Source organism: Scophthalmus maximus, chromosome 13 (assembly GCF_022379125.1).
Source record: "Scophthalmus maximus strain ysfricsl-2021 chromosome 13, ASM2237912v1, whole genome shotgun sequence".
NCBI lineage: Eukaryota > Metazoa > Chordata > Actinopteri > Pleuronectiformes > Scophthalmidae > Scophthalmus > Scophthalmus maximus.
The window spans coordinates 23,324,567-23,338,108 of record NC_061527.1 but is presented as its reverse complement, the minus strand read 5'-3'; the positions used below and the strand labels follow the sequence as shown (position 1 = coordinate 23,338,108).

At 38.4% G+C, this 13,542-nt stretch overlaps 1 protein-coding gene across 1 annotated transcript in view; it reads left to right on the top strand.

The window, feature by feature from the left end:
• Positions 1–13,542, top strand: part of nlgn1 (neuroligin 1) — a 303,087-nt gene that overhangs the window by 49,710 nt on the left and 239,835 nt on the right. The window lies entirely within an intron of this gene.

Genomic DNA, 13,542 nt, shown 5'->3' with positions numbered 1-13,542 from the left:
GCAACATCAGTCAGACCATAACTTAAGCCCCCTGGGAATAAAACCCTTTTTGTTGTGAGCAGCCTCAGCTGTGTTGCTTTTTTGTAATCTTGTTTTTCACCCTTATTTATCCATTTCTCCCTGAGTACTGACAAGGCCTTTTGCATGCTGTGCAAGTGTAATATCCCCAAGGGCTCAAACTCAGCCACTGTGGTCAATGTCTAAAAAAATTTGCAGTCTGAACACAAGGCGAGTTTCTCTTCATCTCTAAAAAGCTGACACTTCCTCAGAGCCTCAAGGTTTTTCTCCAAAGGAAGCGATATGTTGATGCCACGAGGGAGAAGCTGCAGATGGACAGGCACTGCAGCGGCTGTCGGCAACTCCGGGATTGTCACCTAGGTAGAAAAACAGAAATGAAAAAAATAAGGATGGATGGTGTTGATTAAAGCCAGAGATTGAGGTACAGCGAGTAAGGAGTACAGGGTGAAAAATAATAACCACATGCTTGAGCAAACAGAGGAATTAAAAAAACAGAGAAGAAATGAAAAGTTAGCCTACTTCCCAATATACACCACCAACAATCATCCTTATACAATGTGTTTTAATTACCAGCTTGCGCCCAAAGTATTTCTTATTCTCTGCTCAGTCCCAAGAGGTTGAGAGACATCAGGTTATAAAATTGCAAAGTGCATACATGTAGCAGCACAACATGTTTGAATATCTTGTCCATCCAATTACATGACTGACACCTGCATTTAGTAAATTTACCAATAACAGTCTGCCTGACATCATAGATAGATAGATAGATAGATAGAATCGAAACTGAGGGTGGTGATCTATCGGGGAAAAAAAGACTGATTTCTTATTTATGTGTCTTTCATGTTTATCTGTGTGGTCTCATCCCCTCTCCCATGTGCCGCCTCTTTCTAGTTTTCCCAGTGTTCTCCCAGATTAGGTGCTTCGACTAGCTAATGTACCACATCAATAATTCTATATGGGGGAATAAAGGGAGCAGAGGGAATGGGGATAAGGTGAAGGAAATGGAGCAAAGCAAGAGAGGGAGGAGAGCCTCAATCCTCCACATTCTAAGATCCTTGCATCTGACACCATCAACACCAACACCCTCTTTTGAGTATTCCAATCTTCTGATGTAACGAGATTTCATTATTTATTGTCTCCAAATGTGTGACCCTCTACTGGATGGATTGAGAACCAAATTCTGCACAGCTGTCACTGTCATCCTCCTACATACAGTAGCTTGCTAACTTCTTGAACTAGAATGTCACTCAGAAGAGCGTGTACCTCAGCCAAGACCCAACCGTCCCCTAATGTAACCATATTTAAATCTGTAATATCCAGATTTTTATTTATATCCGCACAAAACTCACAGATATCAGTCCCCTGGATATGCTTGATTTTTTTCTTCGAAATCCATCCATTGCTTCGAGGGAAATTGTGAAAATGTCGAAAAGCACAATGTTAAAAAAGTGAGGAAACAAATCCTGGATCTTCCCCTTTGGCTGGATCTTGGCTAAGTTTTAATGTGTTCTATCTTGGCCCATGTCCGATCCTTTCACCAAGGTTTGTGTAAATCTGTTCAGTAGTTTTTGCAAAATCCATCTCACAACAAATAAAAAAAAAAGGGGTGTAAACATAACCTCTTTGGTGGAGGTAAAAAGGGCAATAGAAATAGAGGAGATTGATGTAGCTGTACAAGTTGTCTGACCTAAATAAATAATTCTCAGCACATGTGTTTCATCAATGTGACAAACCTAAAGTTAAGTGCTTCAGCACAGGCTGTATCAAAATGACAATCATAGGATGGATACATCACTCGCTAGCAATTGTGAGGGCTAAACAAAATTACCCTCCCCCTTAATTGGCATTGGTGAAGATTACCATGGTATGCTCAAGTGATTCTCAGATGCATCATATAGGATCATATGTGCAGCCAATATGGTAATAAAACTCAAGAAGATATTTACATTATGTCTATACTCATTAAACCATCAAGTAAACTAAACAGATACTTTGTTAAACCAGCTAACATGTACCAGCATTATTTAAATGCATAATTAAGTATCAGTGGTCGAGGAAAGGGGAAAAAAAAACTTTAGAGAGAGTAATATTTCTTACCAAGATCCAGGTCCCTACATTATATATTCAACAGAAGGTGTGTTACGTAATTTGAAAGCTCAACCGTTGATGTCAATGATTGAGGCAGGTGGAAGGGGAATCAAAGTAGAGAAAGTGGCCGACAAGAGACGTGAGAGGTAATGCATCCCCCTCCACACAGCTGGGCTCGCTGTCATGCCGGCCTGTCACATGGGATCTGGCCAGAAATACTAGTTCTCTCTGTTTCCTCCACACGAAAAGTAGGCCATGTCCCGTTCAACGCAACTACTGCACCCATTTCACAGAAGAACATTAAACACTATGTAGGACATAACGACACGGCTTCAAAGAGAATTATTCAGTGCATAGGGATTGCAACAGAAATTCACCTGTTAATCTGTATATGTATTCACGTGTACACAAATATATCACAGATATGATGCACTTGAAATGCTTTGACAGTTTTTTTTGAGTTGTGTTCTTGTTGAAAAGTCACCTGTACATAACTCCGGCTTCGAGGCCATCTTCAGCACTTAGTTCAAGGCGGTGCTGCGTTTTTTTTGGTAGTTTCCTTTGAAGTGAACAACAGCTCTTGGCAAGTAGTGATGTTATGGTGTTTTCAAAGTTAGTCAGCTTTTTTATATAGTTTAATAGGCTCACAAAAAAAGTAACAAAAGGCCTGGTCAAAATAAACACCTCCAAAAAGTGTTTACAGTGTTTTTGCTACGGTAAATTATTGTATTACTATGAATTATTGATTTTTCCTCAAACAAATCTGTTTTTATGTAATTTCAAATATTGTATTCCCTGGGGTTAAAAACTCTTTACATTTTTGTATTTTACATTTGGCATACCTAAAAGAAAAAGCTTACTAGGAGATTCCGTTAGAGACAGTTCTTCTGTTATAGAAGAACTGTCTCTAACGGAATCTCCTAGTTTCTGATTTATGCTTGGGACTTAAACACAACCTTATCTAAATCAGTAAACACATGGCTCAAAAAAGTATGTTTTATGACTTTGCATACAAAAAAATCATATTTGAATAAGATTATCCAGGGCATACTTTATTCAAGAACTTTGAAAATCATCACATGAAGCAATTATGTCAAACACAGGTGTACAAAATTACAGAACTGCAGACCTAACTTTATGGGAGCTGTGGACTTTTTTAGTTTGCGGTGTTACCGTTGTCTCCAAACCTCCAAATTTTGCAACAGCCAAATGTTTTTCACTCACGTCAGCAATCACTGGGAAGAAATGCTGGAGTGTCTTTCTGTCTATAAAACTGTGCACTTGCTTTGTTCATTAGACCCTCCCGAGGTAAGTACTCAACAGAACATTGTCAGGATACTTCCAATTTGCAGGAGGCAAACTAATGAAAGAAGAGTTACTAAGACAAATAAGAAATCAAAGAACAGTCATTTATAGTTGAGGCCACAATCAAGCTAAATCGTTATCACCTGCTGGCCAGCAAGCAGCAGGGAAGAAAACAAAGACTACAAGATGGCGACCACAAGAGAGCACACATTAGCCGCTGATGATTTGACTTGATTGTTGCCTCCACAGTAAATACATTTTTCCTGCTTTCACATTTGCCTGAAGATCCAAACTTTGCCTTGTTGAATAAGAGAATAACATTATTTATTGGGAGCTTCTTAAGCAAACTAACAAAATAAGCGTACCTTAAGTATAAATAAAAAATAAATAAAAATAATAAAATAATTAATAATTAATAATAATACATTTAAAGAAAGCAAATGGGCTGGATTTGGATGATGCTGCAATCAGTATTCCTTTAAAATTAAGGTTAATGCTCAAGTGAGACAATCATAATAAAAAAGTACTTTTGTAATGCCTTATTTTCTCCCTGCTTACCATCAGTTGGTAAGTTGGAAGTTGTAATGATCTGATAATCATATGATATGCTTCAAGCTGAAGACCACTTATAGAAGTAATTGTTAATATCAGACACAGTCTGTGCCTGCTGTGACATTAGATTGATAATCTATCCATCGTTTCAGAAGGTATAACATCTCTCCGAGCCCATTAAGCAACTGTCACACATCATATGATATCATTTTCTGCTGATAAAGATCATAATTCACTCTGAGTCTTTATAATGTCTTGTTAATGCAATATAGGTGTCTTTCAGTTCTGTCTGAAATTGGTGTTGCCAAACTCATCAACATTGGTCATTTTGTAAATATTAAAGGGTGGAGGCTTAATTGATTGTTGGAGCAGAAAACAAAAGGCTGGTGTGAAGACTAAGGCTACATCTGCACTAATACTTTTTCATTTTAAAAACATTTTTTTCAATGCTTTAAAATAAAAATTATCTTCGTCCAGGTGAGCGTTTTAGCCCTGTATCAGTTTTAATCCCTGTCTATGCCAAGACACCTGAAAATGTGTATCACGCGTCCATTTAAGTACACTGGGCATGCACATACCCATGTGAACAGGAAGCAGATTGACTACTTTGCGCTTAAATGCATAGTTGCTTACTTAAAAAAAAATACTAGAAACGAGACAAAAACAATAATGAAAAGTAAGACGGTAAGGTTTCATTTCTTGGACAGATGACGACATGGAACTAGTACCTTAAGTATGATTTTACGGCCCTACCTCTGGTTGTCGAGTCTTGGCTATTAAGAAACAGGAAGGATCAGGAAGCAAATGCGGGCAACTGCTTCATCGTTTCCAAGTGTTTGCCCATACAAAGCCCCGGCGTTTTCAAACTAAAACAGGGTGTGCCAAGTTTCCAAGTTAAGTGTGGACGGCAGTCTTAAAACGAAGCAATAGTGATGCATTTTAAAACAAAAATGTAGCAATGTGGATGTAGCCTAATTATGAGTTGCTCTGAAAGGAACCTGGATTTAAAACTAGCAGCAGGTTGATTAATTTAAACATGGATTCGAAAGATTGGATTGTCAGAATGAGTCTCTCCCTCTTTCTTTGTTTTCATCATCTTGCGTGATGTTAGATTCACAGTGGTATAGGATGCCTTTCATTTGTTTGAGGAAGACAAGCCTGAACATAAAACCATTCCAAATGAGGAAAGTGATTGGAGCTTTTAAAATGATTAGTCAGGAATGCAATCTGCTTGTGTCTTCAAGGCCAGAGCGTTTTTGTTTTCCTTGGCCTGGATGTTGATGTGTTGGGCACAGAGGGTTTATGTCTATCTTTTTGAAGGCTGGCTCTGGTGAGTTTTCACAGCATGTCAATTAATATTTTTGTTCTTAAATTTAATTCTCACTGGCACTTGCATCACAGATGAGAAACCAGGTTCTAGACGGAGTTTAGTTATTTTGGGTACATGGGGGCTCTGTCCCATTTGTTCTCTAGGCAGACAGTATGCCTTTGTCAATCTGTGTCCTTGTCTGTGCTTGTGTCCTGACACACTTTTAAATTGTCTCCATGCACATCATGTACTCTCCCAATTTAAAGTCTGCCTTTAGTCCGTAACAGTCCAAACACTTGGTAAAGTCTTACTGATTTCCCCACTTTGCTTTGGAAGTTGACCTTTGAGAAATTATAGTAGAAAAAGTATCCCACCAAGCATGTCATATTACCTATGAAGATTATTTGCTCAACAATACAGTTAGGGTTAAACTCCTAGAAATTAGTTATCTGGTTTCATTAATGTAAGATCTTTGGTTCTAGATGCTGTATCCATCATAACTACTACTACTACAACTATATTATTAATACGGCCTAAGCGCTGACCAGCTGGAGGCTGGCGAAGGCCCTCTTGTTATTATTATTATTATTTTTCATATTGTCACTACTACATTGACCTTCAGAGGTGTGTCTTCTGTACACAGACTGCTAAATTTGACTTTTTAATAAAAAAAAAGGTTAATTTCTAACATTTGCAGTGATCATTCAACCTGCAGAGTTTCATAGGTTGTTCTTCAGCTGGTAGTGACCTTATATTAGGTCTGTCTGGTACGTTAGGTTTGAGCACAAGTCATTGAATCCAAACCTTGCCATTTCAACTCTGCAGTCCAAACGCTTAGATAATTCTCAACTCCAAATATAAACTTAATATCATCTTAATTTCCCATTCAGTTTTCGATGAATTGAACAAACTTTTCTAAACAAAGATATGATTTGAGCTGCTGAATTGCTTTTCCTCTATGACATGATTTCTGAGAAACATAGTTGAAATAATTAGAACTGATGGCCATAACATAAACCTATATCAAATAAAAATAGATCAATAATTCTAGGACCAACTTCTTTCACCTCATGGCTCTATTTCATTTTTCCTCACATTACTAGGTTAATTCATAATAGATCTCACAGTATGTAAAACAGTAATGAATGACAAAATTCATATGAATTGTTTTTTAATGCATTTGGTATGTTGACATACACTTTTCTTAATAAAGACAGTACAAGTAAATGGGGTGAAAAACTAAAAGAAAGAAAATGAAGAGATGAAGAATGACACAAAGTAAGTCAGTAAAAGTCAAGGATGTCATTAGCTGATATTCATACAACTTGATATCAGCATATCAAAGCCCATCACCTGGCTGCAGCCTTGTCTCAGATTTCCAAAGGGGATGCCAGACATGAAAGGCAGAGTATTTGAGGAGCTAAGGAGTAGCTGAGCTGAAATGACATTTCCCTTTTTAAATTGTCATTTTAGAGGTAGACACTTCTGAACGCCTTTTAAGACTCAGTAAGTCACCTTGAAGTGATGAAATGTTGCTGTGACCGCGCATTCCGACTTTAATCAATTCACTGCTGTCATTTCTGCTTCGCTGGTCATTGATCACAACCAGTGTGAATGGTTTTGTGTGTAGGTGTGTTTGCGTTTGTTACTGTTTCTCTGTTAAAAACAGTTGAACAGGAGAAACAGGAGCTTTTACAGACGCAGGATCTTCTGTGCTGCTCCGTGCAAACTTTGCCAGACTCGGGGCAGTGTGCATGACAAACTCTCTCTGCATTTATTTCCCTCTGCCGTACCGAATCACAACACTCCTGACATTGCAATGCAGGCCCTGTAATCAGACAGCACTGTGAATCCGGGTGCACTGAATATGTGCTCATGCACTCGACTTTTAGATGAGGAGAGAGGAAACCCTGCGGATTCAACAGCAGCCATACAGTCAGGATAAGGGTACGTAAGTTGGATGCTGGAACAAGGGAACATGTCTGCTTATGAAACAATCCATTCTTGCTCTGTACCTGTCATGTCACCTCACCTCCTTTCTTTAATTTTAACTTCTTAAATCAAACAGAATCATGTTGAAATTCCATCTCCACAGTAGGGAGGAAAACATAAATTGTGATATGAACCAATTTGAGTGAATGTACTGTGTTGAACGGCATTGTGCAGATGTTTGCTACTTCTTTTTACATTTTATTGTTCAAGGAGTTCAATATGGAGGCATGCTTTTTTGTGCTGCTTTTTTAATATGAGCATGCTTGATCATCATGTCAGGAACCCGAAATGCTGCACTTCTGTTAGCTGAATCCTTCCACTCACAGGTTGCCCAGAGGTTGCCCACAGCAGCTCCTTTGTCCTCTTCAGCATTCATTTTGAAACTGAAAGTAACAATTTAAAAAATACTGTTTTATCTTTTTTCATCTATTTATGCTGCAAAGCTTTTGGCATATCAACTGAGAGAGATAATGGTGCTCCTATGTTGAGTCTGTAGGGCAGTGCTGGCTCTCGGGCTGTGAAAAAACTTGTTTTAAGCACTATCTGATTAAACTCACTTGAAGACAAGGAAGTGCATGTATTTAATTTAATTTATTTCATCATCTACTTCAATAGTAACTTGTATTATAATGATATATAGGATCATAATATTCATCTCTTGCTCATGCTTGCTCTGTGGGAGATGACCATGTTTTAAAATTTTTCACCCGCTTTAAGCCCAAAAAGCCACTTCCTTCTACTACACTTTTAGTTGTTTTGTTCCTTGTTTGTGCTCCTCAGCACATTTCAAAACAGGTGCTTACTAATAAATCTTACATGCATGATTAGAGCCTCCTTAATACTTTTTGGGACTGATACCAATTTCAAAGAGTAAAAACCATTCTGATATTGATTATGTGGGTCAAATCTTTATACAGTACACTAGGTTGATGGCTGTTGGTCCATTTGTCGTGGAGTTGCTTTTTTTCTCTGAATTTGCTTATGCTCACTTGTCCCCGAGCAGTGGACTACAAATGGAAATTAGCCTATATAGCCAAATTGAGTGTAAAGCATATTTTGTCTTTGTTTGAGATTAATCTAATTATGTATTTTTACTGTTGTGAAAGTACCCCAAGCATCTTTTTATGCATCATGTCCTTCAAAGAACAAGTCAGGCTCATCAATGACAGGACTTTTAATGTTTGAGGGACAATTAATTGTTGCTCTTGTCTTTACAAGAACAACAACAACAACAAAAAGATCAGAAAGTTGAGAGTTTTGTGATTTTTGTGTTCTGACAAAACACTTCATTAATTGCTTTCCACTTTGTTGTTAATGGCTGTTCGAAGAAATGCTTTGTCACTTTATCTGAAAGTGACAGTAAATAACACTCTTCTCATTTTAAATCCACTACTGAAAATCTTTATATCCTCTCTTTAGATTTTGTGGGATCATTTGTTGGATATATACATTTTTCCTTTGCAAGTTTTACTCACATTAACAGTCATTTGGAGTAAAACATTACCACTATCAGTCTCTAACTTTAGGGTAATTCTGGAGTTGAACATTATAAAACTTATAAATAGAAATAAATAAAATAGCATTGATCGAATACATATCTTATAAGAGGCATTAAGTTACAAGAAAATGCACCAAAATTAAACAAAAAAATCAATTTCAATAGACAATGATAGTACCGTTTGAGGGACAATTTACTCCAAGACAGCTCTGAATAGTTGTATTCGCGGCACTGTGTGTGTGTGTGCGTGTGTGTGTGTGTGCGTGTGACAGAAGTTAAGGGAATGATGATTAACAACAGAGCAGACCTTGAAAGGACAGGCTACCAATGGGACAGATGACAGGAGATGGAGGGATGGGAGGAGGAGGAGGAGGGGCGGAGTGGAGAGGTGGACAGCGAGCCACAGAACCTCTCATTCTGGCAAATGACTCTTGAATGCTGACCCATACAATAGCAGTCATTTGCTTACCGTATCATTTATTTCCCCACGGTGCTCTGATTGATGAAACGCCATATCTTAATGCCACAGCCATTGATTGTTTGGCCAGCAGGCAGGGTGGCCATGATCCTACACAACTCTGCAACAAGACAATGACAACAACTTCTTCAATAGTTTCTTCACCATAGTTTCGAGTTTTCCTCCTCACTTACTGTGTGATATTATTTCATCATTTCCTGTGCACAGACGTACCACTTTAACTGCAGCTGTTTTCACATACAAGGATTTAAAATGCTGACATTTCAACCCGTCTGAGGATACCGATATGTGGAGGTTTTACCCCACAATGTTGTCATTTTCCCATCCACGTTGTTTAGGTTATGCACTTGAGCCAATCTGAGTACCCATGGGCTTGTTAGAATTAAAATGAAGTTTGGCTGAATGGTTAGCACACCACATGGCCCTTTTAGCTTTGAGCATAAGGTTTGATTTTAAAGGGGCAGTAAGTGATTTAGGAGAAGCTTGTTTCAGTCTTTGTTGCTGTGATTTTACTGCTGTGGCCGGGCCGCGAACCCACAATCTCGGGTATGCACCTAGCACGTCTCTTAAGGTGTCGACAAGAGTGATGTTTACGTTCTCTTTTACTAAGTGGCAAATATGCCTTAATATCAATCTGCCATGGTGATCTGATTGGTTTATTGCATGTTATGCCTAAAACACACCCCTTATGAACCCCTTTGCAACCCTTATGAACCATGCAACTGGAGCTGCAACATTTTTTTTTATCTGGGACAATGAAAGTGTCAGCCTCAAGTTTAATCCATTCCCACACACATCCCAACACATTTAAGTAAATTATCTATTATACTTTGTTTCGAACTTGCTTGTTTTTTGAGGGAGAAAACCAAATAAGCAACATTACTTGTGCCCATTTAGTCAGATGAGACGATAACAACTTCCTTGGTAAAATTAAATTAGGCGTGTTTTTCCTTTACACATTTCAATCACATGACATTGTATCATTTGGAGTAAAAAACATTTAAAAGCTTAATATAAGAGTTTAATGTAACTGTACACTTGAACAATAACATTTTACATTTAGGTGTCACCTAAATGACTGGCATACGTTTGATCTAATATGTATTTTATTAGAGCCATTTAGTCACCAAAAATGAAAGCATAAAGCTTAAAGTATAAAAGTATATAATTCTGTCTGGTTTTCTTAATCCCGTGCAAATATATCAACCATGTACACTCACATTTTTAATGTAATAGTCTACCATTCTTTTTTCAATAAAAACCTTACAGAATCACAGTGCACTGCGGCTTTCTCTTCCCACTGATCCCTGTAAATTGCCGTAAGATGAGTCCAGTGTGGTGCAGGATTGAGGTGGCATGCCTCAGCCTCAGACCGCTTTATTCTCCAATCCATTTGTTCCAGCAGCTCATATGAGGACTGGAGTCAGCAGCCGCAAAGAAAAGACTCCTCACTCTCATCCACAGGGACAACCCCCATGGCTAAAGCACAGGCACCCTGAGAGGTCGCCGCTGCCGCCTGCCACACACGCACGCACACACACACACACACACACACACACACACACACACACACTCTCAGACACGGGAAACCATGTGTGAAATCCCATGGTCAGGGGAAAATTTGTCTCCTGGAGTGAATGCTATCTTATTGTGGATTTGTGTATGGATGGGTGCAGTATATGCTCCAGTATGAATATGTACACAAAGGTGTTGTGTGTCTACATTGGTTAAGCATAGTTTTAACTCATTTGATCTTGTGCCTGCATGACAGAGAGGGAAGTGAGATGGACCATTAAGGCCAAATATTGTAGTTACGTGGTAGCCTGATAGAGGTAGATGTTTAGAGGGAGAAACGCTGGAGTCCTCACCCTTTTCTTTTACACACTCCTCACTCACACACACACACACACATTCTCCTCACTTGCACACACTGGCTGTAAATTATTTTGTTACAAGACAAATGCCTGCTCTCTTTTTATTCCTGTGCCACCGAGCTCAATTACTGTCCAAAAACTATTAAAAACACATCAGTGAGCTCAACCCTGTATTTTAGAAATTAAGTCTCTAAAGAACCAAACTGCAACAGCAAATACGTTTTGCAGGGAATGTAATCGCTGGCTGGATTATGTTCAGAGGCAATTTATTTTTCTTTCAATGATTGGAGAGTTTCATTTGAGTCTCTTGGACATTGTTGGAGGTGGACGATTGGTGCACAAAGTGCATGACTGTCACCGCGGAGACCGGTGTTCCCACAGACCTGTCTGTGTTTCAGGCAACAAAACAACTTAGGGTAAGGGTCTGGAAAAGATGGCAATTTTGGTTAAAAGGGGTAAAGGGCTAAGGGTTAGTAGATCAATGGCAAACTAAAATATTCATCTGTAATGTTTTGGTAATCATTTCACCAATCAGCTTTGTTTTGTGTTCCAAATAATTATGGCAAACAATAAGGTTTGTTTGAAGCAAGCTTCTTTTTATTGATGTCTGCAGCTAAGCAATACATTTGGCAAAAACAATGTTATTGTTACTATTTGCATGATGGTCAAAACTACAAAAATCACACCCAGGGTTGTACAAAACTGGAATTCCCCTTAAATCAACCAAGGTTCAGTAGGTAAGGATTTAAAATGGCCGTCGTGTTCAGATTTATGCTTGTTTCAGAGTTTGTGTGTCAATCATTTGGCATGTGATTGGATACGGTCTCCTGCAGCCGTGGCAACAGCTGTGAATTTATACGCTGTAATTGGCTGATGAAAGACACATAATTGAATCTGTAGAAGTAATAGAAATATTACAAACCCCTGACTGAGTGTGTGTGGGTTGCTCTGTGTAAAGGACTGTGACAGAATTAAAAAATCGCTTCTTTGCTTCTTCCATAACAAAACACAAATACCAACATGTTTCAGAAGCATCCCAGAAGCGGCTCTCTGGTCTTCTTCACTAAAAATACGTGCCTAGTAGAAAACACCAGAAACCAACTGGTGAGGATTTTCCCAATGGGCAATGAGAGTTAAAGGATGTGTTTTTAACGATTTAAACAGCCACAAAAATTACATTTTTTCATTCACATCTGAAATTAATGATATTATCTTTGTAAAAAAAAAACACTTTAGTTTGTAATGGAAAGCTGAAACTGTATTGTTGGTGTCCTGTAAACCCATGAATGGAACGTTGTACACAATGTACAACATGTGAGTGTACTGACAGAAGTATCTGATAAGAGACACAGCATGAGTGCTTGCAGAGAGGAGGTGCTGAGCAGCCTGTGATTTGACTCATGGGGATTCATATCATACAAAGAATGAACACATATTTTTAAATGTGATAGATCCACTCCTTCGCCCAATGTTCGCTGGGATTGGCTCCAGCCCCCCAACCACGACCCTTAAATGGATAAAGCGGTAGATAATGGATGGATGGATGGAGATCCGCTCCTGTCATAAACCTGTATGCACATTGCCTTTGTCAAATGATAACACCCGTCATAAGAAAACAACAACACGCAACCAGCATGCAAATATAACATGGGTATGTTTAGACCAAATCTATTGGCTTTATGTTTCTTTTTTTCCCTATGTGACCTGTGACACATGATTGAGAAAAGAAATACTGTATGTAAATCACATGAACTATTTCATCAATTTGGCTGCATTAAAAAAAACGCGGAAACGACTGCAGAGGGGGACAGAACAGAGGTAGTACAGCTTATGTATGTACCACCACAACACATGATCTTAGGAATATTACATCCTTGCTTACTAGCAAACAGAAACAGGCAGATTTATAAATGAGGACAACTTTATCATGAATTCTTCTAATTGAACACATAAAACAACCCTTAACCCCACAAAAAAAAAAAATCCAAGCAATGAAAAGCAGTCAAAACGTCCTTCTATCTACAATCTCTGTGATTGAACTAATATCTTGGTCTATCTGTGCTCAGTCGTTTTAATGCGTTTAATGCGTGTACAGCTGATCACACAGATGCTTCCATATATTTTTTTACACTGATGTTCTCCAACGGCATCTGGATTATCAAATAAATATTTGCAGCAGCATATTTATCTGGCTGTAGCTTAATATGGGGGTGAATCTAAGTTGCCAAATTAATTTTTTCCTGGCATAAGTTTTCATTTTCACCTCACCTCGTGTATGCATTGAGTTGGAACTGGATTGAATTGATATTACTATATAATTTGTCTACACAGCCAATTTGGGCCTCAGGAATAGACTGACATGGTGTTAAAATCAACTCAATCAAAGTGTATATGTAGGACCATCGAATACACTCTGGGCCAGTGTTAA